This window comes from Bombina bombina, chromosome 2 (genome assembly GCF_027579735.1).
Source record: "Bombina bombina isolate aBomBom1 chromosome 2, aBomBom1.pri, whole genome shotgun sequence".
Taxonomy (NCBI): Eukaryota; Metazoa; Chordata; class Amphibia; order Anura; family Bombinatoridae; genus Bombina; species Bombina bombina.
This window is the reverse complement of record NC_069500.1, coordinates 1,084,740,833-1,084,766,709: the sequence shown is the minus strand read 5'-3', so window position 1 is coordinate 1,084,766,709 and position 25,877 is coordinate 1,084,740,833. Positions and strand designations below refer to the sequence as shown.

At 42.5% G+C, this 25,877-nt stretch overlaps 1 protein-coding gene and 1 pseudogene across 2 annotated transcripts in view; both read left to right on the top strand.

Annotated features, from left to right (window-relative positions):
• Positions 1–25,877, top strand: part of SLC10A7 (solute carrier family 10 member 7) — a 712,691-nt gene that overhangs the window by 576,949 nt on the left and 109,865 nt on the right. The gene's annotated exons all lie outside the window — the stretch shown is intronic.
• LOC128651094 (uncharacterized) lies at positions 1,986–2,104 on the top strand (annotated as a pseudogene).

Here is a 25,877-nt window from a genome sequence, read left to right as displayed (position 1 = left end):
GTAAAAGAAATAAATTTATCAGGTAAGCATAAATTTCCTTTTTTTTCTGTACCTCTGATTTCGCAAATGCTATTAAATGTACAGATTGGTTTGAACTTCATGTCTCCAAGGATGTTGCTGTAAAGGCACTGCCACAGCTTTCTCCTTTTATGTCCCAAGCCTATATGGTGTCACATGCAGTGCCCTGTGGTTCCTCTCAATATTCTGGAGGAGTGTATTTGCTTACAGAAGTTGCAAGCTCAGTTATATTCTGCGGTATCGGTCTGTTTTCCTTTACTTCAGGGAAAAGGCAAGAGGACATTTTAAGTCTCAGATAAGAGGGTTTGTGCTCCACATGCTGCTACGCAGGTTTGTCTTCTTCCAAGTTAGTGAGGAGGATTCAATGGTAGTTTCTGAGGCTGAAATCTCAGATCTGGACAGTATAATTCATTCATCTGTTACTGAAGTGGTATCCTTCAGTTGTTTGCTTCAAAGCCTCTTATATTGTCAGGAGGCCTTGGCTGACTGGATGACACCGATCCCTATCGTTGTTTTTCCTTTGGAGTTTTCTGAACTTTATCAGTTCTGTATTTTTCTTTCCTCTCTAGAAGGGTTCTAGATGTGCTGTGAGATGTTCACAGGATTGTTATAGAGTATCTGGGGATATTTCTCCCTGTCTTATGTTCTTTTTAGGATTTCCTGTCGCTATCTCTCTTGAAATGCACAGTGTCTTTAGTAGAAGGGAACTTTCTACTTTTAATCAGAGAACTTAGATCTCTGTGGAGATAATCTAGTTTTCTTTCTGACATAGGTAAGAAGCTGGAGGGTTAATTGTTCATTTAGAACAATGTCTTGTCTTATTAGACTTGCTGTACTAGCCACCGAGCATTGTGGCTGAAATCTATGGTCAGCTGAGAAGCCTACCTGTGGTTTAGTGGTACAGCCTATGCTTTATAGTTCTGCAGTTGCAGATTCAATTCTTTCTGTTTCCTCCAAATACATGCTTCTAGTGTCTCCTTTTAAGGATGAGACTTTGTTTGGGTCATGCCTTTTCAAGTCCAATCTAAGTTTTCCTCCCAGGGACAGATTTCTATTTCTAGAGTATCTGCAATCCAAGTAGGATGAGAGGCATTCCTTGAACTGGATTAAGGGTCTTCATCTCTGGGAGTGACAGTTCCAGTCCCAGTTTGGGAACGGGATATAGGTATTTACCTTATATATTTCAGATTCTGTCCTTCAAAGTAGTATCCATTCTTCTTTGGTTCTAGTGGGCCTGTTCATAACATACTTAGAAACACCTATATTTGTCACAGAGTCTCTCAAGTGTAACTACTTGTAAAAGTATTATATGTTCAGCCACCCGTGACAAACAACTCGCTCTGAATTCCACAATTTGCGGCTATCACGGGGCTTAGAAAATGTAGCCCACAGTGTTAATATAAATATTTAAAATGGCAACACAGGCTTACCCCTTCCTCCGTCAAGACTCGCCTTGTTCGGCAGCGGTTATGTGGGGATTCGAAGAATTCTAACGTAATCCTCTGTGCAATCACAGATACACCAGTTCTTGTTAGCATACAACGCTTATACTCACAGAGAGGGTGTACAGCCTCAATGTCATGCCGACACCGTGTGCCCGGCACCGGCTGTGATGCTAGAATCGCTGGGGCTCTCCACTCCGCCCCTAAATGTAAAGTATCCGGTATAGAAGCAACAAAGTAGCAATTCCCAAAGCATCATGATTCTTTGGGAATTGCTACTTTGTTGCTTCCATAACAAACTTAGACCTGAGAGATTTATTGTTTCCTTAATCAGAATCTTCTCTAGTTTTCTTAGTTCGCGCCATCCCATTCAGACCTTTAGGTCTTGGCATATTACAAGTGTGTTTTTCTGTACAATATATAATTCAAGTATCATCGTGACTCCAAGCTAACTCTCTTTTAAGAGATCTTGTCTAATCTTCTTTGGGAAATTTATCTGGTTAATCCACAAGGGTAATTTGTTTGGGACTCCGCCACAATACCCTGAATGCACCCGATTTTGTTTGATCTCGGAAGTTATGCAGGGTCAGGTCTGGTCAGTACCTGGATGGGAGACTGCCTGGGAACACCAGGTGCGGTATGCTTGGACCTTTATTTGATTCTTTATCTAGGAGATGTCTTTCAGAGGTCAGAAAATCATGGATTTATTCCTTTTCCCCACTCTGCAGTCTTCTGTCCAGCCAACAGTAAGTTATAGTTGCCAGTGGATAGCTTATCCATCTTGCAACCAGGAGGTTGGGAGTTTGGATTTAGCTGCAGTTGATTTGTCTTCACTTTTCTGTTACCCTGTGGCTACGATTACGACTTTCTGAGCCGAAACATGTCAGCAGTCAGTCCCTGGAGTGGAGTTCACACCACTCACATCGCCACTTGAATTCTACTTTTTGTATCCCTTCTTGGAAGGAAGTTTTTACTCTGCAATAAAATTTCTACTGTGATTACTGAATACAAGTGCACCTCATTCTGTACTTTGATTGGATTTCTTGAAACGGAGGTTGCACAGTAGCTACCCAGCAATCGTTCCCTGCATCATCCTATTCCTCCTCCTCTTACCGAATAGTTTGCATTCTCCATAACAGTGACCGAGAGGAAGGTCCAAGAACCGGAAGTAGGAGACACATGGTGACGTCACACGCCAACAGTGAGGAGCCGCGAGAGAGTGTACAGTCGACCGGAGCAGTCATCATCGGATACAAGTGCCGGACTGATCGTAAACGCTTTGGGTAAGCAAGTGGAAGGTCGTTATTCTGTACAAAGGCTCTATATGATTTGGTGCTGTTACCATTTGACATAGGAGGTAATAGGAGTGGAGGAGGGAGATCTTCAGGCTTTCATTAGCCTCAGTTGGACATTTACAGTTCAGCATATATATTATTATTGGCTATTTTGAGACATTATTGGACATTGACTATTGGAGGACGTAAGTGCCGACACACATTGACTTTTTATGGAGGGAATTGGTCTGATGGTATTCCATGGACATCATTCCTTTTGCTATTTTCCATGACATGGAGAACTTTCGGATCTGTCTTAAAGGATAGATTTAGATCAGATGAGAAGAGACTTTCTTCCGTAGTATTTTTTCAGGAGTATCTATCTCCGGGCGCGTGTTTCTGGAGATATTCCTGGGTGATGTGAACACTGATGCCAACCTGCTGAGCTGGTAAGTTGTCTGGGTCTTTAAGGATTATGGACTCGGAAGTGTCTGCTCTCCTCTTTAAACATCTTGGAGTTGAGAGCAATTCTTAATGTTTTGATGATTTGACCTCAGTTGTCCCTAGCTTGGTTCCAGTCGGACAATATCACCTCAAGGGTTTATATCAACCATTAGGGAGGAACTAGGGGTTCCTTAGCCATGTAGGAGGTGACCTGGATTGTTCAGTGGGAGGAAGCTCACATTTGCTGTAGGTCATGCACTTTCCAGGGGTGGACAATTGGGAGTCGGACTTCTAAACAGACTGATAATTCATCCCAGAGAGTGAGCATTTCCATCCAGAAGTGTTCTCTAGGTAGACCCTCACATGGGGGGTTTCAGGAGTTGGCTTCTGTGGGCATTTCAACAGAACACCAATTTTCGAAGGTACGGTTTATGGTCATGTGATCCGCAGACCATCCTGATAGATATTCTGACTTTTTTCTTGGATTTCAGTCTTGCATACCTTTTTCCTCTGTTTGTTCTCTTTCCACGAGTCATTACTCGTATTTTCAGATGAGAGCCGCTGTGATTTTATTAGCCCCTGCATGGCCTAGCAGGATCTGGTATGCAGACCTAGTGGAAATGTCGTCTCTCCACCTTGGAGACTGTCTCTGAGGAAGAACTTCTGATTCTTGGTCTTTTCCTTCATCTAAATCTCTGAAGCTGACTGCTTGAAGATTGGACGCTTAGTTTTGTCTAAGTGGGGTTTTTTCTGAATTTTTTATCCTTTCTCCAGTGTGGTCTGGAGAAGGGTTTGTCGGTCAGTACCCTGAAGGGTCAGTTTTCTGCATTGTCTTTTTTGCTACATAAGCATCTGGTGGACGTGCCAGATGTGCAATCTTTTTGTCAGGCACTGGTCTACATCAGGCCTGTGTTTAAGTTGGTTGCTCCCCCTTAAGGTTTTGCCCTTGTTCTTAAAGTTTTGCAGTAGGCTCTGTTTGAGCCTTTACTTGCCATAGATATTAAGTTGTTATTTTGAAAGGTTTTGTTTCTCATTGCTATCTTTTCTGCTTGGAGAGTCTCAGAGCTCTCAGTTTTGCAGTGTGATTCGCCTTATCTTTCATGCAGTTAAGGCGGTTATTCGTACTAGTTAGCTTTCTTCTCATAAGGAACATTTGTTGCACAACTTTGATGTTGTGCGTGCTTTTATTTTCTATCTACAGGCGACTAAGGATTGTCACCAGTTTGCTGTTTGTTTCTCTGGGAAACATAAAGGTCAGAGAGCTTCAGCTACTTCTCTTTCTCTTTGGTTGAGTAGTATAATGCGTTTGGTTTATGAGACTGCTGGACAGCAGCCTCCTGAGAGAATTTCAGCTCATTTCACTAGGGCTGTCCCTTCTTAGGCGTTTAAGAAGGAAGTTTCTGTAGAACAGATTTGCAAGGCTGCAACTAGTTCCTATCTGCATAATTTTTCCAAATTTGATATTTTCGTCTCAGCTGAGGCTTTTTTTAGGAGAAAGTTTCTTCATGCAGTGGTGCCTTCTGTTTAGGTTACCTGTCTTGTCCATCCCTAATCATCTGTGTCCTCTAGCTTGGGTATTGGTTCCCACTAGTATTTGATGATTCCGTGAACTCACCATATCTTAGAAAAGAAAACATAATTTATGCTTACCTGATAAATGTATTTATTTCCGAATATGTTGAGTCCACGGCACACCCTTTATTTTAAGACAGTTCTTTTTTAACTAAAACCTCAGGCACCTCTACACCTTTGTATTATCTTTTTTTTCCATTTTCCCTTCGGCTGTATGACTGGAGGTTATGGGTAAGGGAAGTGACATATATAGCAGCTTTGCTGTGGTGCTCTTTGCCTCCTCCTGCTGGTCAGGAGTGATATTCCCACTTGTAATTGATGATTCCGTGGACTCACCATATCCGGAAATACATTTATCAGGTAAGCATAAATTATGTTTCTTCCAAGTGAATTTTCTTTAAATTGCAATGAAAAATCGTAATATTAAATATTATGAATATATTACGCAAATAAATTAAACATATGTTATAATAAATTAGTTCTAGTCCAGGCATCCACTTAAAGGGACAATGTACTTGTTTTTTTTTCTATCACTCATATGAAAAAGCAGCCTTAAAGGGATATTAAACTAACATTTTTTTCTTTCAAGATTTAGATAGAGCATGCAATTTTAAGCAAATTTCTAATTGACTCCTATTATCAATTTTTCTTTGTACTCTTGGTATCTTTATTTGAAAAGCAGGAATGTCAGCTTAGGAGCTGGACTATTTTTGGTTCAGCACCTGGCTAGCGCTTGCTGATTGGTGGCTAAATGTAGCCATCAATCAGCAAGCAGTTTACCAGGGTGCTAAACCAAAAATGGGCCAGCTCCCGCTCTTACATTACTGCTTTTTCAAATAAAGATACCAAGAGAACAAAGAAAATTGATAATATGAGTAAATTAGAAAGTTGCTTAAAATTACATGCTCTATCTAAAATATGAAAGAAAAAAATATGGGTTTCATATCCCTTTGAAAACACAGTTAATTTGTTTGCATTAAGAAAATGTTTGGTAAAAGCTGTTTCAATTGATCTGGAAATGATTATACTTACAACAGCTATGTGTCTCCAGAGTTAAACACCATTAATTTCCAGTGCTTTTATTATGTTCTATTCAGTGTTTAAAACGTTTACTTAAAGTCAGTTCCACAGGAACAATATACTATTGGGAACTAGCTGAACTCATCTGGTGAACCAATGACAAGAGGCATATGTACGTAGGGATGCCAGGTGTCCGTTATTTGACCGTACAGTCCGGTATTTGACCGTACAGTCCAGTATTTTAGGTTACTTACGTTTTTATGTAGTCCGGTCCGGACCGAACCAGGCCTCATCCAGCTGTACCTAACCCAACCTTCCCAGTCCGTGTTCCACTTAAAGGGACAGTATACTATAAAATAGTTTTTCCCTTAATGTGTTTCCAATTACTTTTTTACCAGCTGCAGAGTATAAAATGCATGAGATTTGATTTTTTTAAGGTTTATTTGTGTATATGAATTAGCTGATTTTGTGTTTTGAAGCCACAACCTAATAAACTGGGTTGAGCTTGTATGTATAATCAGATCTCATTACTTTATCACATTGTATACATATACATGCTTCTATATCTTATCTGTCCATAAACCAATCACCAATACTTGAGAACAATGAAAAATTAACATTTTATTACCTTTTCTCTTCTATAACCCACTGGGAGTGTAATTTCTTCTACTGGCTGTATTAACACAGCTTGGTCTTGATGCCAAAAACTACTTTCAGGATGGGTGGGGATACCACAGGCTAAATAAACTATTTCAAATGCCAGTATAAGGGTAATGAAAATACTTGCAAACAATTTAATACACTCCAGCAGGTAAGAGCAAAAGAGGGGGATAGAGAGAACAAAAGAGAGGGGGGAGAGAGAGAGCAAAAGAGGGGGGAGAGAGAGAGCAAAACCCAACCTGCCCAGTCCGTGTTCTACTTAAAGGGACAGTATACTATAACATAGTTTTTCCCTTAATGTGTTTCTAATTACTTTTTCTCCAACATAGGTGTGTCCGGTCCACGGCGTCATCCTTACTTGTGGGATATTCTCTTCCCCAACAGGAAATGGCAAAGAGCCCAGCAAAGCTGGTCACATGATCCCTCCTAGGCTCCGCCTTCCCCAGTCCACGGAGATGGCTTAGAGTTTTTTGGTGTTTAACTGTAGTTTTTATTCTTCAATCAAGAGTTTGTTATTTTAAAATAGTGCTGGTATGTACTATTTACTCTGAAACAGAAAAGTGATGAAGATTTCTGTTTGTAAGAGGAAAATGATTTTAGCAACCGTTACTAAAATCGATGGCTGTTTCCACACAGGACTGTTGAGAGGAATTAACTTCAGTTGGGGGAAACAGTGAGCAGACTTTTGCTGCTTGAGGTATGACACATTTCTAACAAGACTATGTAATGCTGGAAGCTGTCATTTTCCCTATGGGATCCGGTAAGCCATTTTTATTACATAAGAATAAAGGGCTTCACAAGGGCTTTTAAGACTGGTAGACATTTTCTGGGCTAAAACGATTGATATATAAGCATTTTTAATACTTCATAGCTTTGAGGGATTATTTTATTCTTGGGAATTATGTAAAATAACCGGCAGGCACTGTATTGGACACCTTATTCTCTAGGGGCTTTCCCTAATCATAGGCAGAGCCTCATTTTCGCGCCTCTATTGCGCAGTTGTTTTTGGGAAGCATGACATGCAGATGCATGTGTGAGGAGCTCAGATACATAGAAAAGGCTTTCTGAAGGCGTCATTTGGTATCGTATTCCCCTTTGGGCTTGGTTGGGTCTCAGCAAAGCAGATACCAGGGACTGTATAGGGGTTAAATATAAAAACGGCTCCGGTTCCGTTATTTTAAGAGTTAAAGCTTTCAAATTTGGTGTGCAATACTTTTAAGGCTTTAAGACACTGTGGTGAAATTTTGGTGAATTTTGAACAATTCCTTCATACTTTTTCACATTTGCAGTAATAAAGTGTGTTCAGTTTAAAATTTAAAGTGACAGTAACGGTTTTATTTTAAAACGTTTTTTGTACTTTGTTATCAAGTTTATGCCTGTTTAACATGTCTGAACTACCAGATAGACTGTGTTCTGTATGTGGGGAAGCCAAGGTTCCTTCTCATTTAAATAGATGTGATTTATGTGACACAAAATTTAGAGAAAATGATGCCCAAGATGATTCCTCAAGTGAGGGGAGTAAGCATGGTACTGCATCATCCCCTCCTTCGTCTACACCAGTCTTGCCCACACAGGAGGCCCCTAGTACATCTAGTGCGCCAATACTCCTTACTATGCAACAATTAACGGCTGTAATGGATAATTCTATCAAAAACATTTTAGCCAAAATGCCCACTTATCAGCGAAAGCGCGACTGCTCTGTTTTAGAAAATACGGAAGAGCATGAGGACGCTGTTGATATTGGTTCTGAAGTGCCCCTACACCAGTCTGAGGGGGCCAGGGAGGTTTTGTCTGAGGGAGAAATTTCAGATTCAGGGAAAATTTCTCAACAAGCTGAACCTGATGTGATTACATTCAAATTTAAATTGGAACATCTCCGCGCTCTGCTTAAGGAGGTGTTATCTACTCTGGATGATTGTGAGAATTTGGTCATTCCAGAGAAATTATGTAAGATGGACAAGTTCCTAGAGGTCCCGGGGCCCCCCGAAGCTTTTCCTATACCCAAGCGGGTGGCGGATATTGTAAACAAAGAATGGGAAAGGCCCGGCATACCTTTCGTCCCTCCCCCTATATTTAAGAAATTGTTTCCTATGGTCGACCCCAGAAAGGACTTATGGCAGACAGTCCCCAAGGTCGAGGGGGCGGTTTCTACTCTAAACAAACGCACCACTATACCCATAGAAGATAGTTGTGCTTTCAAAGATCCTATGGATAAAAAATTAGAGGGTTTGCTTAAAAATATGTTTGTTCAACAAGGTTACCTTCTACAACCAATTTCATGCATTGTTCCTGTCACTACAGCAGCGTGTTTCTGGTTCGATGAACTAGAAAAGGCGCTCAATAAAGATTCTTCTTATGAGGAGATTTTGGACAGAATTCATGCTCTCAAATTGGCTAACTCTTTCACCTTAGACGCCACTTTGCAATTGGCTAGATTAGCGGCGAAAAATTCTGGGTTTGCTATTGTGGCGCGCAGAGCGCTTTGGCTAAAATCTTGGTCAGCGGATGCGTCTTCCAAGAATAAATTGCTTAACATTCCTTTCAAGGGGAAAACGCTGTTTGGCCCTGACTTGAAAGAGATTATTTCTGATATCACTGGGGGTAAGGGCCACGCCCTTCCTCAGGATATGTCTTTCAAGGCTAAAAATAAACCAAATTTTCGTCCCTTTCGCAGAAACGGACCAGCCCCAAGTGCTACATCCTCTAAGCAAGAGGGTAATACTTCTCAAGCCAAGCCAGCCTGGAGGCCAATGCAAGGCTGGAACAAAGGTAAGCAGGCCAAGAAACCTGCCACTGCTACCAAGACAGCATGAGATGTTGGCCCCAGATCCGGGACCGGATCTGGTGGGGGGCAGACTCTCTCTCTTCGCTCAGGCTTGGGCAAGAGATGTTCTGGATCCTTGGGCGCTGGAAATAGTCTCCCAAGGTTATCTTCTGGAATTCAAGGGGCTTCCCCCAAGGGGGAGGTTCCACAGGTCTCAATTGTCTTCAGACCACATAAAAAAACAGGCATTCTTACATTGTATAGAAGACCTGTTAAAAATGGGAGTGATTCATCCTGTTCCATTAGGAGAACAAGGGATGGGGTTCTACTCCAATCTGTTCATAGTTCCCAAAAAAGAGGGAACATTCAGACCAATCTTAGATCTCAAGATCCTAAACAAGTTTCTCAAGGTTCCATCGTTCAAAATGGAAACCATACGAACAATTCTTCCTTCCATCCAGGAAGGTCAATTCATGACCACGGTGGATTTAAAGGATGCGTATCTACATATTCCTATCCACAAGGAACATCATCGGTTCCTAAGGTTCGCCTTTCTGGACAAGCATTACCAGTTTGTGGCACTTCCGTTCGGATTAGCCACTGCTCCAAGAATTTTCACAAAGGTACTGGGGTCCCTTCTAGCGGTGCTAAGACCAAGGGGCATTGCAGTAGTACCTTACTTGGACGACATTCTGATTCAAGCGTCGTCCCTTCCACAAGCAAAGGCTCACACGGACATCGTCCTGGCCTTTCTCAGATCTCACGGGTGGAAAGTGAACGTAGAAAAAAGTTCTCTATCTCCGTCAACAAAAGTTCCCTTCTTGGGAACAATAATAGACTCCTTAGAAATGAGGATTTTTCTGACAGAGGCCAGAAAATCAAAACTTCTAAACTCTTGTCAAGTACTTCATTCTGTTCCTCTTCCTTCCATAGCGCAGTGCATGGAAGTAATAGGTTTGATGGTCGCGGCAATGGACATAGTTCCTTTTGCGCGAATTCATCTGAGACCATTACAACTGTGCATGCTCAGTCAGTGGAATGGGGATTATACAGACTTGTCTCCGACGATACAAGTAGATCAGAGGACCAGAGATTCACTCCGTTGGTGGCTGTCCCTGGACAATCTGTCACAGGGGATGAGCTTCCGCAGACCAGAGTGGGTCATTGTCACGACCGACGCCAGTCTGGTGGGCTGGGGCGCGGTCTGGGGACTCCTGAAAGCTCAGGGTCTTTGGTCTCGGGAAGAATCTCTTCTCCCGATAAATATTCTGGAACTAAGAGCGATATTCAATGCTCTCAAGGCTTGGCCTCAGCTAGCAAAGGCCAAATTCATACGGTTTCAATCGGACAACATGACGACTGTTGCGTACATCAACCATCAGGGGGGAACAAGGAGTTCCCTGGCGATGGAAGAAGTGACCAAAATCATTCAATGGGCGGAGACTCGCTCCTGCCACTTGTCTGCAATCCACATTCCAGGAGTGGAAAATTGGGAAGCGGATTTTCTGAGTCGTCAGTCATTTCATCCGGGGGAGTGGGAACTCCATCCGGAAATCTTTGCCCAAATTACTCAGTTGTGGGGCATTCCAGACATGGATCTGATGGCCTCTCGTCAGAACTTCAAGGTTCCTTGCTACGGGTCCAGATCCAGGGATCCCAAGGCGACTCTAGTAGATGCACTAGTAGCACCTTGGACCTTCAAACTAGCGTATGTATTCCCACCGTTTCCTCTCATCCCCAGGCTGGTAGCCAGGATCTATCAGGAGAGGGCATCGGTGATCTTGATAGCTCCTGCGTGGCCACGCAGGACTTGGTATGCAGACCTGGTGAATATGTCATCGGCTCCACCATGGAAGCTACCTTTGAGACGGGACCTTCTTGTTCAAGGTCCGTTCGAACATCCGAATCTGGTCTCACTCCAACTGACTGCTTGGAGATTGAACGCTTGATTTTATCAAAGCGAGGGTTCTCAGATTCTGTCATTGATACTCTTGTTCAGGCCAGAAAGCCTGTAACTAGAAAAATCTACCATAAAATATGGAAAAGATATATCTGTTGGTGTGAATCTAAAGGATTCCCTTGGGACAAGATAAAAATTCCTAAGATTCTATCCTTTCTTCAAGAAGGTTTGGAGAAAGGATTATCTGCAAGTTCTTTGAAGGGACAGATTTCTGCTTTGTCTGTGTTACTTCACAAAAAGCTGGCAGCTGTGCCAGATGTTCAAGCTTTTGTTCAGGCTCTGGTTAGAATCAAGCCTGTTTACAAACCTTTGACTCCTCCTTGGAGTCTCAATTTAGTTCTTTCAGTTCTTCAGGGGGTTCCGTTTGAACCCTTACATTCCGTTGATATTAAGTTATTATCTTGGAAAGTTTTGTTTTTGGTTGCAATTTCTTCTGCTAGAAGAGTTTCAGAGTTATCTGCTCTGCAGTGTTCTCCTCCTTATCTGGTGTTCCATGCAGATAAGGTGGTTTTGCGTACTAAACCTGGTTTTCTTCCGAAAGTTGTTTCTAACAAAAACATTAACCAGGAGATAGTCGTGCCTTCTTTGTGTCCGAATCCAGTTTCAAAGAAGGAACGTTTGTTGCACAATTTGGATGTAGTTCGTGCTCTAAAATTCTATTTAGATGCTACAAAGGATTTTAGACAAACATCTTCCTTGTTTGTTGTTTATTCTGGTAAAAGGAGAGGTCAAAAAGCAACTTCTACCTCTCTCTCTTTTTGGCTTAAAAGCATCATCAGATTGACTTACGAGACTACCGGACGGCAGCCTCCTGAAAGAATCACAGCTCATTCCACTAGGGCCGTGGCTTCCACATGGGCCTTCAAGAACGAGGCTTCTGTTGATCAGATATGTAAGGCAGCGACTTGGTCTTCACTGCACACTTTTACTAAATTTTACAAATTTGATACTTTTGCTTCTTCTGAGGCTATTTTTGGGAGAAAGGTTTTGCAAGCCGTGGTGCCTTCCATCTAGGTGACCTGATTTGCTCCCTCCCTTCATCCGTGTCCTAAAACTTTGGTATTGGTTCCCACAAGTAAGGATGACGCCGTGGACCGGACACACCTATGTTGGAGAAAACAGAATTTATGTTTACCTGATAAATTACTTTCTACAACGGTGTGTCCGGTCCACGGCCCGCCCTGGTTTTTTAATCAGGTCTGATAATTTATTTTCTTTAACTACAGTCACCACGGTATCATATGATTTCTCCTATGCAAATATTCCTCCTTTACGTCGGTCGAATGACTGGGGAAGGCGGAGCCTAGGAGGGATCATGTGACCAGCTTTGCTGGGCTCTTTGCCATTTCCTGTTGGGGAAGAGAATATCCCACAAGTAAGGATGACGCCGTGGACCGGACACACCGTTGGAGAAAGTAATTTATCAGGTAAACATAAATTCTGTTTTTTACCAGCTGCAGAGTATAAAATGCATGAGATTTGATTTTTTTAAGGTTTATTGTGTATATAAATTAGCTGATTTTCTGTTTTGAAGCCACAACCTAATAAACTGGGTTGAGCTTGTATGTATAATCAGATCTCATTACTTTATCACATTGTATACATATACATGCTTCTTTATCTTATCTGTCCAGAAACCAATCACTAATACTTGGAGAAAACAATGAAAAATTAACATTTTATTACCTTTTCTCTTCTATAACCCACTGGGAGTGTAATTTCTTCTACTGGCTGTATTAACACAGCTTGGTCTTGAGGCCAAAAACTACTTTCTGGATGGGTGGGAATACCACAGGCTAAATAAACTATTTCAAATGCCAATATAAGGGTAATGAAAATACTTGCAAACAATTTAATACACTCCAGCAGGTAAAGTGGATCATTGGGAACAAATTAAAGGGGAGATATTTTTTGAGTAAACTGTCCCTTTAAGTTCCACCCACAACCGGCACCCCTTCTAGGCTGCTACTCAGCTGGAGCGGACTACAACTACAAGCAGGCACTAGTGGGCACAGCTGAATCCTGATCTCTGCGTGCTATGAGACTGTAGGGCATCATCACGTGATCACACGCGTGAATTCACGTCAGCAAGAAGACCCGCGCTGACTGTTCATGCTCAGCAACTTCAGCAAGTTTAGCTTACTTTTGCAGCGCCAGCCTCGCACAGCCTGTGACAATTGAATTTGATTGTCAGTGTGAGAAGATTAGAACAGTCGGAGACCATGAGTGACACTGATTATTATCATCACCTATTCAGTTACAAGTGAGGTATGTGGCATCTCTCTCAGTTCATTTATATTTAATATCATCCACTGCCACACACACAAAAAAAGAAGTAACTATAATATATCCTATAACATAAAAGGCCAAGTGTGTTTGTGCGAAGCTGTCATGCGCAGTAGAGACTGTGCGAGGACAAACACACCTGGCCTTCAACAGACTAACCTCATGGCATCTGCCCACAGGGTGTGACAGGGGGCGGAGCCGGACTTCATGTGGGCGTGGCAGGACGGGGTCTAGTGTGACGTGGGCAGGGCCGTGCGGCCGTGAAAGAGAGAGCTCAAAAGAGGGGGGATAGAGAGAGCAAAAGAGGGGGGATATAGACAGCAAAAGAGGGGGGAGAGGGACAGCAAAAGAGGGGGAGAGGGACGGCAAAAGAGAGCTGGGAGGGAGAGTAAAAGAAAGGGGAGAGAGAGCAAAAGAGGGGAGATAGAGGGAGAGAGACAGCAAAAGAGAGGAGGGAGAGAGACAGCAAAAGAGAGGAGGGAGAGAGACAGCAAAAGAGAGGAGGGAGAGAGACAGCAAAAGAGAGGAGGGAGAGAGACAGCAAAAGAGAGGAGGGAGAGAGACAGCAAAAGAGAGGAGGGAGAGAGACAGCAAAAGAGAGGGGGGAGAGAGACAGCAAAAGAGGGGGGGGGAGAGTGCACAAAAGAGAGGGGGAGAGGAGGGAGAGTGCACAAAAGAGAGAGGGAGAGTGCGCAAAAGAGAAGGGGGAGAGTGCGCAAAAGAGAGGGGGGAGAGTGCACAAAAGAGAGGGGGGGAGTGCGCAAAAGAGGGGGGAGAGCACAAAAGAGAGGGGAGAGAGAGCGCAAAAGAGAGGGGGAGAGACAGCAAACGAGAGGAGAGAGCACAAAAGAGAGGGGGGAGAGTGCACAAAAGAGAGGGAGGAGAGTGCACAAAAGAGAGGGTGAGAGTGCAAAAAAGAGAGGGGGAGAGGAGGGAGAGCGCAAAAGAGAGGGGGGAGAGTGCACAAAAGAGAGGGGGAGAGGAGGGAGAGTGCACAAAAGAGAGGGAGAGAGACAGCAAACGAGAGGAGAGAGAGAGCACAAAAGAGAGGGGGGATAGTGCACAAAAGAGAGGGGGGAGAGTGCACAAAAGAGAGGGGAGAGGAGGGAGAGTGCGCAAAAGAGAGGGGGGAGACTGCGCGCAAGGACAAACACACCTGGCCTTCCAACTGACCTGGCATCGAGCGGTGGAGTGGGCATGGTCGGGCGGGTGAGAAGTGGGCGGGGCCAAGCGGGGCCAGATGCTGAGAGACAGAGAGCTCTAAAGAGGGGGGATAGAGAGAGCAGAAGAGTTTGGATAGAGAGAGCAGAAGAGGGGGGATAGAGAGAGGGAGAGAGAGACAACAAAAGAGAGAGGGGGAGAGAAACGGCAAGAGAGAGGGGGAGAGAGACAGCAAAAGAGAGGGGGAGAGAGACAGCAAAAGAGAGAGGGGGAAAGAGACAGCAAAAGAGTGGGGAGAGTGCGCAAAAGAGAGGGGGGAGAGAGCGCAAAAGAGAGGGGGGAGAGTGCGCAAAAGAGAAGGGGGAGAGTGCGCAAAAGAGAGGGGGGAGAGTGCGCAAAAGAGAGGGGGAGAGTGCGCAAAAGAGAGGGGGAGAGCACAAAAGAGAGGGGAGAGAGAGCGCAAAAGAGAGGGGGAGAGAGCGCAAAAGAGAGGGGGAGAGAGCGCAAAAGAGAGGGGGAGAGACAGCACAAAAGAGAGGGGGGAGAGTGCACAAAAGAGAGGGGGGAGAGTGCACAAAAGAGAGGGGGGAGAGTGCACAAAAGAGAGGGGGGAGAGTGCACAAAAGAGAGGGGGAGAGAAGGGAGAGTGCACAAAAGAGGGGGGGAGAGGAGGGAGAGAGACAGCAAACGAGAGGAGAGAGAGAGCACAAAAGAGAGGGGGGAGAGTGCACAAAAGAGGGGGGAGAGTGCACAAAAGAGAGGGGGGAGAGTGCGCAAAAGAGAGGGGGAGAGTGCGCAAAAGAGAGGGGGAGAGTGCGCAAAAGAGAGGGGGAGAGTGCGCAAAAGAGAGGGGGGAGAGTGCGCAAAAGAGAGGGGGGAGAGTGCGCAAAAGAGAGAGGGGAGAGTGCGCAAAAGAGAGGGGGGAGAGTGCGCAAAAGAGAGGGGGGAGAGTGCACAAAAGAGAGGGGGGAGAGTGCACAAAAGAGAGGGGGGGAGAGTGCACAAAAGAGAGGGGGGAGAGTGCGCAAAAGAGAGGGGGAGAGTGCGCAAAAGAGAGGAGGGAGAGTGCGCAAAAGAGAGGGGGGAGAGAGCGCAAAAGAGGGGGGAGAGTGCGCAAAAGAGGGGAGAGAGCGCAAAAGAGAGGGGAGAGAGTGCAAAAGAGAGGGGGAGAGAGCGCAAAAGAGAGGGGGAGAGAGAGCAAAAGAGAGGGGGAGAGAGTGCAAAAGAGAGGGGGAGAGAGCGCAAAAGAGGGGGAGAGAGAGTGCAAAAGAGAGGGGGAGAGAGCGCAAAAGAGAGGGGAGAGAGAGCAAAAGAGAGGGGAGAGAGAGCAAACGAGAGGGAGAGAGACAGCAAACGAGAGGAGAGAGAGACAGCAAACGAGAGGAGAGAGAGAGCAAACAAGAGGGGGGAAGAGAGAGAGCAAAATAGATGGAGAGAGACAGCAAAAGAGGGGGGAGAGAGAGCCAAAGAGAGGTGGAAGAGAGAGCCGGAGAGAGAGCGCAAAAGAGAGGGGGGAGAGAGAATGCAAAAGAGAGGGGGGAGAGAGAGCGCAAAAGAGAGGGGGGAGAGAGAGAGCAAAAGAGAGGAGAGAGACAGCAAAAGAGAGGGGAGAAAGAGAGAGCAAAAGAGAGGGGGGATAGAGAGAGAGCAAGGGGTGGGACCGCTGTACTGCAAAAAATGGCCCGTGTACACAGGCTTTAGGACTAGTATAATATAAGTGTAAAAAGCCCCCTGGTTCAATAGTGGGTATGTGAGGATAATGCTTATAGCACCTCTTGGTGCGGTGTGTGTTCCTCAGAACATAACATAACAAAATAGAACCTATTTGAATTGAAGAAAAGGGGACGATTGAGCGCTTACTATGTGAAGTAACTAATGTGAAAAAAGAGAATCGCTAGCAACTTTGAGTCCTGATGTGCAAGTGGATATCCGGAAGTGACGTCACAAATAGTTTATATTTGTTTCATGGTATTATATATCTCTCTATATTTTATATATATTTTTTATTCTCTCTATATATTATCTACCCTTATTTTATTTTTCACATCATATAATTTTGAGGTTGATACCCTCCCCATGTAGAGATAACAAGCTCTCCTTCAGAACTCCATTTCTCCTTTTATCTGGTGTATATTTACCCCTTTCAGATATATATAGATATTCTTTTCTTTCATGTAATTAGCAAGAGTCCATGAGCTAGTGACGTATGGGATATACAATCCTACCAGGAGGGGCAAAGTTTCCCAAACCTCAAAATGCCTATAAATACACCCCTCACCACACCCACAAATCAGTTTTACAAACTTTGCCTCCCATGGAGGTGGTGAAGTAAGTTTGTGCTAGATTCTAAGTTGATATGCGCTTCGCAGCAGGCTGGAGCCCGGTTTTCCTCTCAGAGTGCAGTGAATGTCAGAGGGATGTGAAGAGAGTATTGCCTATTTGAATTCAATGGTCTCCTTCTACGGGATCTATTTCATAGGTTCTCTGTTATCGGTCGTAGAGATTCATCTCTTACCTCCCTTTTCTGATCGACGATATACTCTTATATACCATTACCTCTACTGATTCTCGTTTCAGTACTGGTTTGGCTTTCTACTACATGTAGATGAGTGTCCTGGGGTAAGTAAGTCTTATTTTTTGAGACACTCTAAGCTATGGTTGGGCACTTTTATATAAAGTTCTAAATATATGTGTTTAAAGATTTATTTGCCTTGATTCAGGATGATCAATATTCCTTATTTCAGACAGTCAGTTTCATTATTTGGGATAATGCATATGAATAAATAATTTTTTCTTACCTTAAAATTGACTTTTTTTCCCTGTGGGCTGTTAGGCTCGCGGGGGCTGAAAATGCTTCATTTTATTGCGTCATTCTTGGCGCGGACTTTTTTGGCGCAAAAAATTTCTTTTGTCATTTCCGGCGTCATACTTGTCGCCAGAAGTTGTTCGTGTTTACGTCATTTTTTGACGTTTTGCACCAAAAATGTCGGTGTCACCGGATGTGGCATCATTCTTGGCGCCAAAAGCATTTAGGCGCCAATAATGTGGGCGTCTTTTTTGGCGCTAAAAAATGTGGGCGTCATTTTTGTCTCCACCTTTTTTTCACATTATTTAAGTCTCATTTTTCATTTGCTTCTGGTTGCTAGAGGCTTGTTCATTGGCATTTTTTCCCATTCCTGAAACTGTCTTTTAAGGAATTTGATAGATTTTGCTTTATATGTTGTTTTTTCTCTTACATATTGCAAGATGTCTCAGATTGACCCTGGATCGGAAGCTACTTCTGGAAAAACGCTGCCTGATGCTGGTTCTACCAAAGTTAAGTGTATCTGCTGTAAACTTGTGGTAACTGTTCCTCCGGCTGTAGTTTGTGATGTATGTCATGATAAGCTTGCTAATGCAGATAGTATTTCCATTAGTAATATTCCATTACCTGTTGCTGTTCCATCAACATCTAATACTCAGGATGTTCCTGTTAATATAAGAGATTTTGTTTCTAAATCTATTAGGATGGCTATGTCTGTTATTCCTCCTTCCAGTAAACGTAAAAGGTCTTTTAAAACTTCACATTTTTCAGATGAATTTTTAAATGAACATCATCATTCTGATTTGTCTGTTTCTGATGATGATTTTTCTGGTTCAGAGGATTCTGTCTCAGATATTGACACTGATAAATCTTCATATTTATTTAAAATGGAATTTATTCGTTCTTTACTTAAAGAAGTTTTAATCGCATTAGAGATGGAGGAATCTAGTCCTCTTGATACTAAATCTACTAAGCGTTTAAATTCGTTTTATAAACCTCCTTTAGTTATTCCGGAAGTTTTTCCTGTCCCTGATGCTATTTCTGAAGTAATTTCTAGGGAATGGAATAATCTGGGTAATTCATTTAGTCCTTCTAAAAGGTTTAAGAAATTGTATCCTGTGCCATCTGACAGATTAGAGTTTTGGGACAAAATCCCTAAAGTTGTTGGGGCTATCTCTACTCTCGCTAAACGTACTACTATTCCTACGGCAGATAGTACTTCCTTTAAGGATCCTTTAGATAGGAAAATTGAATCCTTTCTAAGGAAAGCTTATTTATGTTCAGGTAATCTTCTTAGGCCTGCTATTTCTTTGGCTGATGTTGCGGCAGCTTCCACTTTTTGGTTGGAGGCTTTGGCACAACAAGTGTCAGATCATAATACTCATAGCATTGTTAAACTTCTTCAACATGCTAATAACTTTATTTGTGATGCCATCTTTGATATCATTAGAGTTGATGTCAGGTATATGTCTTTAGCTATCTTAGCTAGAAGAGCTTTATGGCTTAAAACTTGGAATGCAGATATGTCTTCTAAGTCAACTTTGCTTTCCCTTTCTTTTCAAGGTAATAAATTGTTTGGTTCCCAGTTGGATTCTATTATTTCAACTGTTACTGGGGGGAAAGGAACTTTTTTACCTCAGGATAAAAAATCTAAAGGCAAATATAGGGCTGCTAATCGTTTTCGTTCCTTTCGTCAGAATAAGGAACAGAAGCCTGATCCTTCCCCTAAAGGAACGGTTTCTGTTTGGAAACCATCTCCAGTCTGGAATAAATCCAAGCCTTTCAGAAAGCCAAAGCCAGCTCCCAAGTCCACATGAAGGTGCGGCCCTCATTCCAGCACAGCTGGTAGGGGGCAGATTACGATTTTTCAAAGAAATTTGGATCAATTCGATTCACAGTCTTTGGATTCAGAACATTGTTTCACAAGGGTACAGAATAGGTTTCAAGGTAAGGCCTCCTGCAAGAAGATTTTTTCTTTCTCGCATTCCAATAAACCCAGTGAAGGCTCAAGCATTTCTGAAATGTGTTTCAGATCTAGAGTTGGCTGGAGTAATTGTGCCAGTTCCAGTTCTGGAACAGGGTCTGGGGTTTTACTCAAATCTGTTCATTGTACCAAAGAAGGAGAATTCCTTCAGACCAGTTCTGGATTTAAAAATATTGAATCGTTATGTAAGGATACCAACATTCAAAATGGTAACTATAAGGACTATTCTGCCTTTTGTTCAGCAAGGGCATTATATGTCCACAATAGATTTACAAGATGCATATCTGCATATTCCGATTCATCCAGATCACTTTCAGTTTCTGAGATTCTCTTTTCGAGACAAGCATTACCAGTTTGTGGCTCTGCCGTTCGGCCTAGCAACAGCTCCAAGGATTTTTTTAAAGGTTCTCAGTGCCCTTCTATCTGTAATCAGAGAACAGGGTATTGTGGTATTTGCTAGATTAAAGAGAACCGAGATAGCACACAGAGTCTCTATAGAAGTGCGCAAATGATCACAGCATGTGGCAGATGGCGGATTCGGCAAACAGCAATCCAGGCAGCTCTCTTAGAAATGGTAAGTGGACAACGGGAACCTGTGGATGACAGATGGAAGAGGCGCCTCATGGGACAAGTATCGTTTTAGGCAACAAAGGGATACACATTAGCAGCGGACCCCCCACACAGAGTGTTACTCACAAGAGCGGCGGTACAAACGTGTACCCAGACAAGCAGGACGGAACCAAAAGTCGCCCGTCAGACAGGCGTAAGCTCGGTACGCTAGGCAAACGTCACTCAGCAAGCAGCGTCAGAGTAGACCCAACAGGGGAACCAATGGAATCGAAGGGAACTCGACACAGCGGACCTCCAAAGGGGATCAGGAACGTAACCGAATTGCTCCAGCGGCAATAGTAAAAGAAAAACAGGCAGGTGTGGTGTACTCAAGGATACATTTATTGAGTACAAACAGATAAAAACAAGCGTACAGCAACGCGTTTCTCAACAAATAGTCGTTTCATCAGGCTGATACTAATACATGGAAATACCTGCTCTATTTATAACACACCTGTGTCAATCACAGAGCTCCTACTACCGACACACCTCCAGGTGGGGATAACAAATGATAGGATGTGAATCGAGTGGGAGGTGTCTCAGGAGCCGGAGCTAGGGATGGACTATAAACAACAAATAACATACACAAATATTTCAAACATTCTGAATGTTTGAAATATTTGTGTATGTTATTTGTTGTTTATAGTCCATCCCTAGCTCCGGCTCCTGAGACACCTCCCACTCGATTCACATCCTATCATTTGTTATCCCCACCTGGAGGTGTGTCGGTAGTAGGAGCTCTGTGATTGATACAGGTGTGTTATAAATAGAGCAGGTATTTCCATGTATTAGTATCAGCCTGATGAAACGACTATTTGTTGAGAAACGCGTTGCTGTACGCTTGTTTTTATCTGTTTGTACTCAATAAATGTATCCTTGAGTACACCACACCTGCCTGTTTTTCTTTTACTATTGCCGCTGGAGCAATTCGGTTACGTTCCTGATCCCCTTTGGAGGTCCGCTGTGTCGAGTTCCCTTCGATTCCATTGGTTCCCCTGTTGGGTCTACTCTGACGCTGCTTGCTGAGTGACGTTTGCCTAGCGTACCGAGCTTACGCCTGTCTGACGGGCGACTTTTGGTTCCGTCCTGCTTGTCTGGGTACACGTTTGTACCGCCGCTCTTGTGAGTAACACTCTGTGTGGGGGGTCCGCTGCTAATGTGTATCCCTCTATTGTGGTATTTCCTTATTTGGACGATATCTTGGTACTTGCTCAGTCTTCACATTTAGCAGAATTTCATACGAATCGACTTGTGTCGTTTCTTCAAGAACATGGTTGGAGGATCAATTTACCAAAGAGTTCATTGATTCCTCAGACAAGGGTAACCTTTTTAGGCTTCCAAATAGATTCAGTGTCCATGACTTTGTCTCTGACGGACAAGAGACGTCTGAAATTGGTTTCAGCTTCTCAAAACCTTCAGTCTCAATCATTCCCTTCGGTAGCCTTATGCATGGAAATTCTAGGTCTTATGACTGCTGCATCGGACGCGATCCCCTTTGCTCGTTTTCACATGCGACCTCTTCAGCTTTGTATGCTGAACCAGTGGTGCAGGGATTATACAAAGATATCACAGTTAATATCTTTAAATCCGATTGTACGACACTCTCTGACGTGGTGGACAGATCACCATCGTTTAGTTCAAGGGGCTTCTTTTGTTCTTCCAACCTGGACTGTGATCTCAACATATGTGAGTCTGACAGGTTGTGGAGCTGTATGGGGGTCTCTGACAGCGCAGGGGGTTTGGGAATCTCAGGAGGCGAGATTACCAATCAACATTTTGGAACTCCGTGCGATTTTCAGAGCTCTTCAGTCGTGGCCTCTTCTGAAGAGAGAATCGTTCATTTGTTTTCAGACGGACAATGTCACAACCGTGGCATATGTCAATCATCAAGGGGGGACTCACAGTCCTCTGGCTATGAAAGAAGTATCTCGGATACTTGTATGGGCGGAATCCAGCTCCTGTCTAATCTCTGCGGTTCACATCCCAGGTATAGACAATTGGGAAGCGGATTATCTCAGTCGCCAGACGTTACATCCGGGCGAATGGTCTCTTCACCCAGAGGTTTTTCTTCAGATTGTTCAAATCTGGGGACTTCCAGAAATAGATCTGATGGCCTCTCATCTAAACAAGAAACTTCCCAGGTATCTGTCCAGATCCAGGGATCCTCAGGCGGAGGCAGTGGATGCATTGTCACTTCCTTGGAAGTATCATCCTGCCTATATCTTTCTGCCTCTAGTTCTTCTTCCAAGAGTGATCTCCAAGATTCTAAAAGAGCGTTCATTTGTTCTGCTGGTGGCTCCAGCATGGCCTCACAGGTTTTGGTATGCGGATCTTGTTCGGATGGCTACTTGCCAACCTTGGACTCTTCCATTAAGACCAGACTTTCTATCTCAAGGTCCTTTTTTCCATCAGTATCTCAAATCATTAAATTTGAAGGTATGGAGATTGAACGCTTGATTCTCAGTCATAGAGGTTTCTCTGACTCCTTAATTAATACTATGTTACAGGCTCATAAATCTGTGTCTAGGAAGATATATTATCGAGTCTGGAAGACTTACATTTCTTGGTGTTCTTCTCATCATTTTTCCTGGCATTCTTTTAGAATTCCTAGAATTTTACAGTTTCTTCAGGATGGTCTGGATAAAGGTTTGTCTGCAAGTTCATTGAAAGGACAAATTTCTGCTCTTTCTGTGCTGTTTCACAGAAAGATTGCTAATCTTCCTGATATTCATTGTTTTGTACAGGCTTTGGTTCGTATAAAACCTGTCATTAAGTCAATCTCTCCTCCTTGGAGTTTGAATTTGGTTCTGGGGGCTTTACAAGCTCCTCCGTTTGAACCTATGCATTCTCTGGATATTAAATTACTTTCTTGGAAAGTATTGTTCCTTTTGGCCATCTCTTCTGCTAGAAGAGTTTCTGAGTTATCTGCTCTTTCTTGTGAATCTCCTTTTCTGATTTTTCATCAGGATAAGGCGGTGTTGCGGACTTTATTTAAATTTTTACCTAAAGTTGTGAATTCTAACAACATTAGTAGAGAAATTGTGGTTCCTTCATTGTGTCCTAATCCTAAGAATTCTAAGGAAAGATCGTTACATTCTTTGGATGTAGTTAGAGCTTTGAAATATTATGTTGAAGCTACTAAAGATTTCCGAAAGACTTCTAGTCTATTTGTTATCTGCCATTTCTTTGGCGTCTTGGTTAAAGTCTTTGATTCATCATGCTTATGTCGAGTTGGGTAAAACTCCGCCTCAAAGGATTACAGCTCATTCTACTAGGTCAGTTTCTACTTCCTGGGCATTTAGGAATGAAGCTTCGGTTGATCAGATTTGCAAAGCAGCAACTTGGTCTTCTTTGCATACTTTTACTAAATTCTACCATTTTTATGTGTTTTCTTCTTCTGAAGCAGTTTTTGGTAGAAAAGTACTTCAGGCAGCTGTTTCAGTTTGATTCTTCTGCTTATAATTTCAGTTTTTTTCATTATAAGATTGAAACTTTATTTTGGAGTGTGGATTATTTTTCAGCGGAATTGGCTGTCTTTATTTTATCCCTCCCTCTCTAGTGACTCTTGCGTGGAAGTTCCACATCTTGGGTATTTATTATCCCATACGTCACTAGCTCATGGACTCTTGCTAATTACATGAAAGAAAACATAATTTATGTAAGAACTTACCTTTTAAATTCATTTCTTTCATATTAGCAAGAGTCCATGAGGCTCACCCTTTTTTTGTGGTGGTTATGATTTTTTGTATAAAGCACAATTGTTCCAATTCCTTATTTTTTATGCTTTCGCACTTTTTCTTATCACCCCACTTCTTGGCTATTCGTTAAACTGATTTGTGGGTGTGGTGAGGGGTGTATTTATAGGCATTTTGAGGTTTGGGAAACTTTGCCCCTCCTGGTAGGAATGTATATCCCATACGTCACTAGCTCATGGACTCTTGCTAATATGAAAGAAATGAATTTATCAGGTAAGTTCTTACATAAATTATGTTTTCTCCTTCCCCTTATTTATGACATAAGATATATTATAATATATATATTTCACATATACTTTTCATTTTTAATTTTTCTCATTAATTTTTCTCATTTTTTCTCCATACCATATTTAACTACAACTAATCCAGTAGTCTTGACCTGCATTTATTTCATGCATTTATTCCATTCACCATTTCTTAATCCATATATACCATGAAACAAATATAAACTATTTTTCCCAAGTCCGTTTTTGAATAAGTGGAAAATGAACAACTAATTAATTTCTTATGATTAATTTAACAATTAGCCAATTAACCAGCTTTAAAAGTGCCCTCTGGATGGCAGTAGATTACATGCCTCTGATGAAGTGAGCTGATACGCTCACGAAACGCGTAAGGCACGTGACACACGTTTGTGACGTCACTTCCGGATATCCACCTGCACATCAGGACGCAAACTTGCTAGCGATTCTCCTTTTTCACAGCGTCTTTAGTTACTTCACATAGTAAGTGCTCAATCGTCCCCTTTTCTTCAATTCAAATAGGTTCTATTTTGTTATGTTATGTTTTGAGGAACACACACCGCACCAAGAGGTGCTATAAGCATTATCCTCACATACCCACTATTGAACCAGGGGGCTTTTTACACTTATATTATATTTATTATATTTCTATTATATTTTTTAGATTTCTTATATATTCTATGTATTTTCATTTCATGTCATATATCTTCACAATTATTTACATAGGCCTAGATTTAGAGTTCGGCGGTAGCCGTCAAAACCAGCGTTAGAGGCTCCTAACGCTGGTTTTGGCCGCCCGCTGGTATTTGGAGTCAGTGATTAAAGGGTCTAACGCTCACTTTACAGCCGCGACTTTTCCATACCGCAGATCCCCCTACGCCATTTGCGTAGCCTATCTTTTCAATGGGATCTTTCTAACGCTGGTATTTAGAGTCGTTTCTGCAGTGAGCGTTAGAGCTCTAACGACAAGATTCCAGCCGCCTGAAAAAAGCAGGAGTTAAGAGCTTTCTGGCTAACGCCGGTTCATAAAGCTCTTAACTACTGTACCCTAAACTACACTAACACCCATAAACTACCTATGTACCCCTAAACCGAGGTCCCCCCACATCGCCGCCACTCGATTAAAATTTTTAACCCCTAATCTGCCGACCGCCACCTACGTTATACTTATGTACCCCTAATCTGCTGCCCCTAACCCCGCAGACCCCTATATTATATTTATTAACCCCTAACTTGCCCCCCACAACGTCGCCGACACCTACCTACACTTATTAACCCCTAATCTGCCGAGCGGACCTGAGCGCTACTATAATAAAGTTATTAACCCCTAATCCGCCTCACTAACCCTATCATAAATAGTATTAACCCCTAATCTGCCCTCCCTAACATCGCCGACACCTACCTTCAATTATTAACCCCTAATCTGCCGACCGGAGCTCACCGCTATTCTAATAAATGTATTAACCCCTAAAGCTAAGTCTAACCCTAACACTAACACCCCCCTAAGTTAAATATAATTTTTATCTAACGAAATAAATTAACTCTTATTAAATAAATGATTCCTATTTAAAGCTAAATACTTACCTGTAAAATAAATCCTAATATAGCTACAATATAAATTACATTTATATTATAGCTATTTTAGGATTAATATTTATTTTACAGGTAACTTTGTATTTATTTTAACCAGGTACAATAGCTATTAAATAGTTAAGAACTATTTAATAGTTACCTAGTTAAAATAATTACAAATTTACCTGTAAAATAAATCCTAACCTAAGATATAATTAAACCTAACACTACCCTATCAATAAAATAATTAAATAAACTACCTACAATTACCTACAATTAACCTAACACTACACTATCAATAAATTAATTAA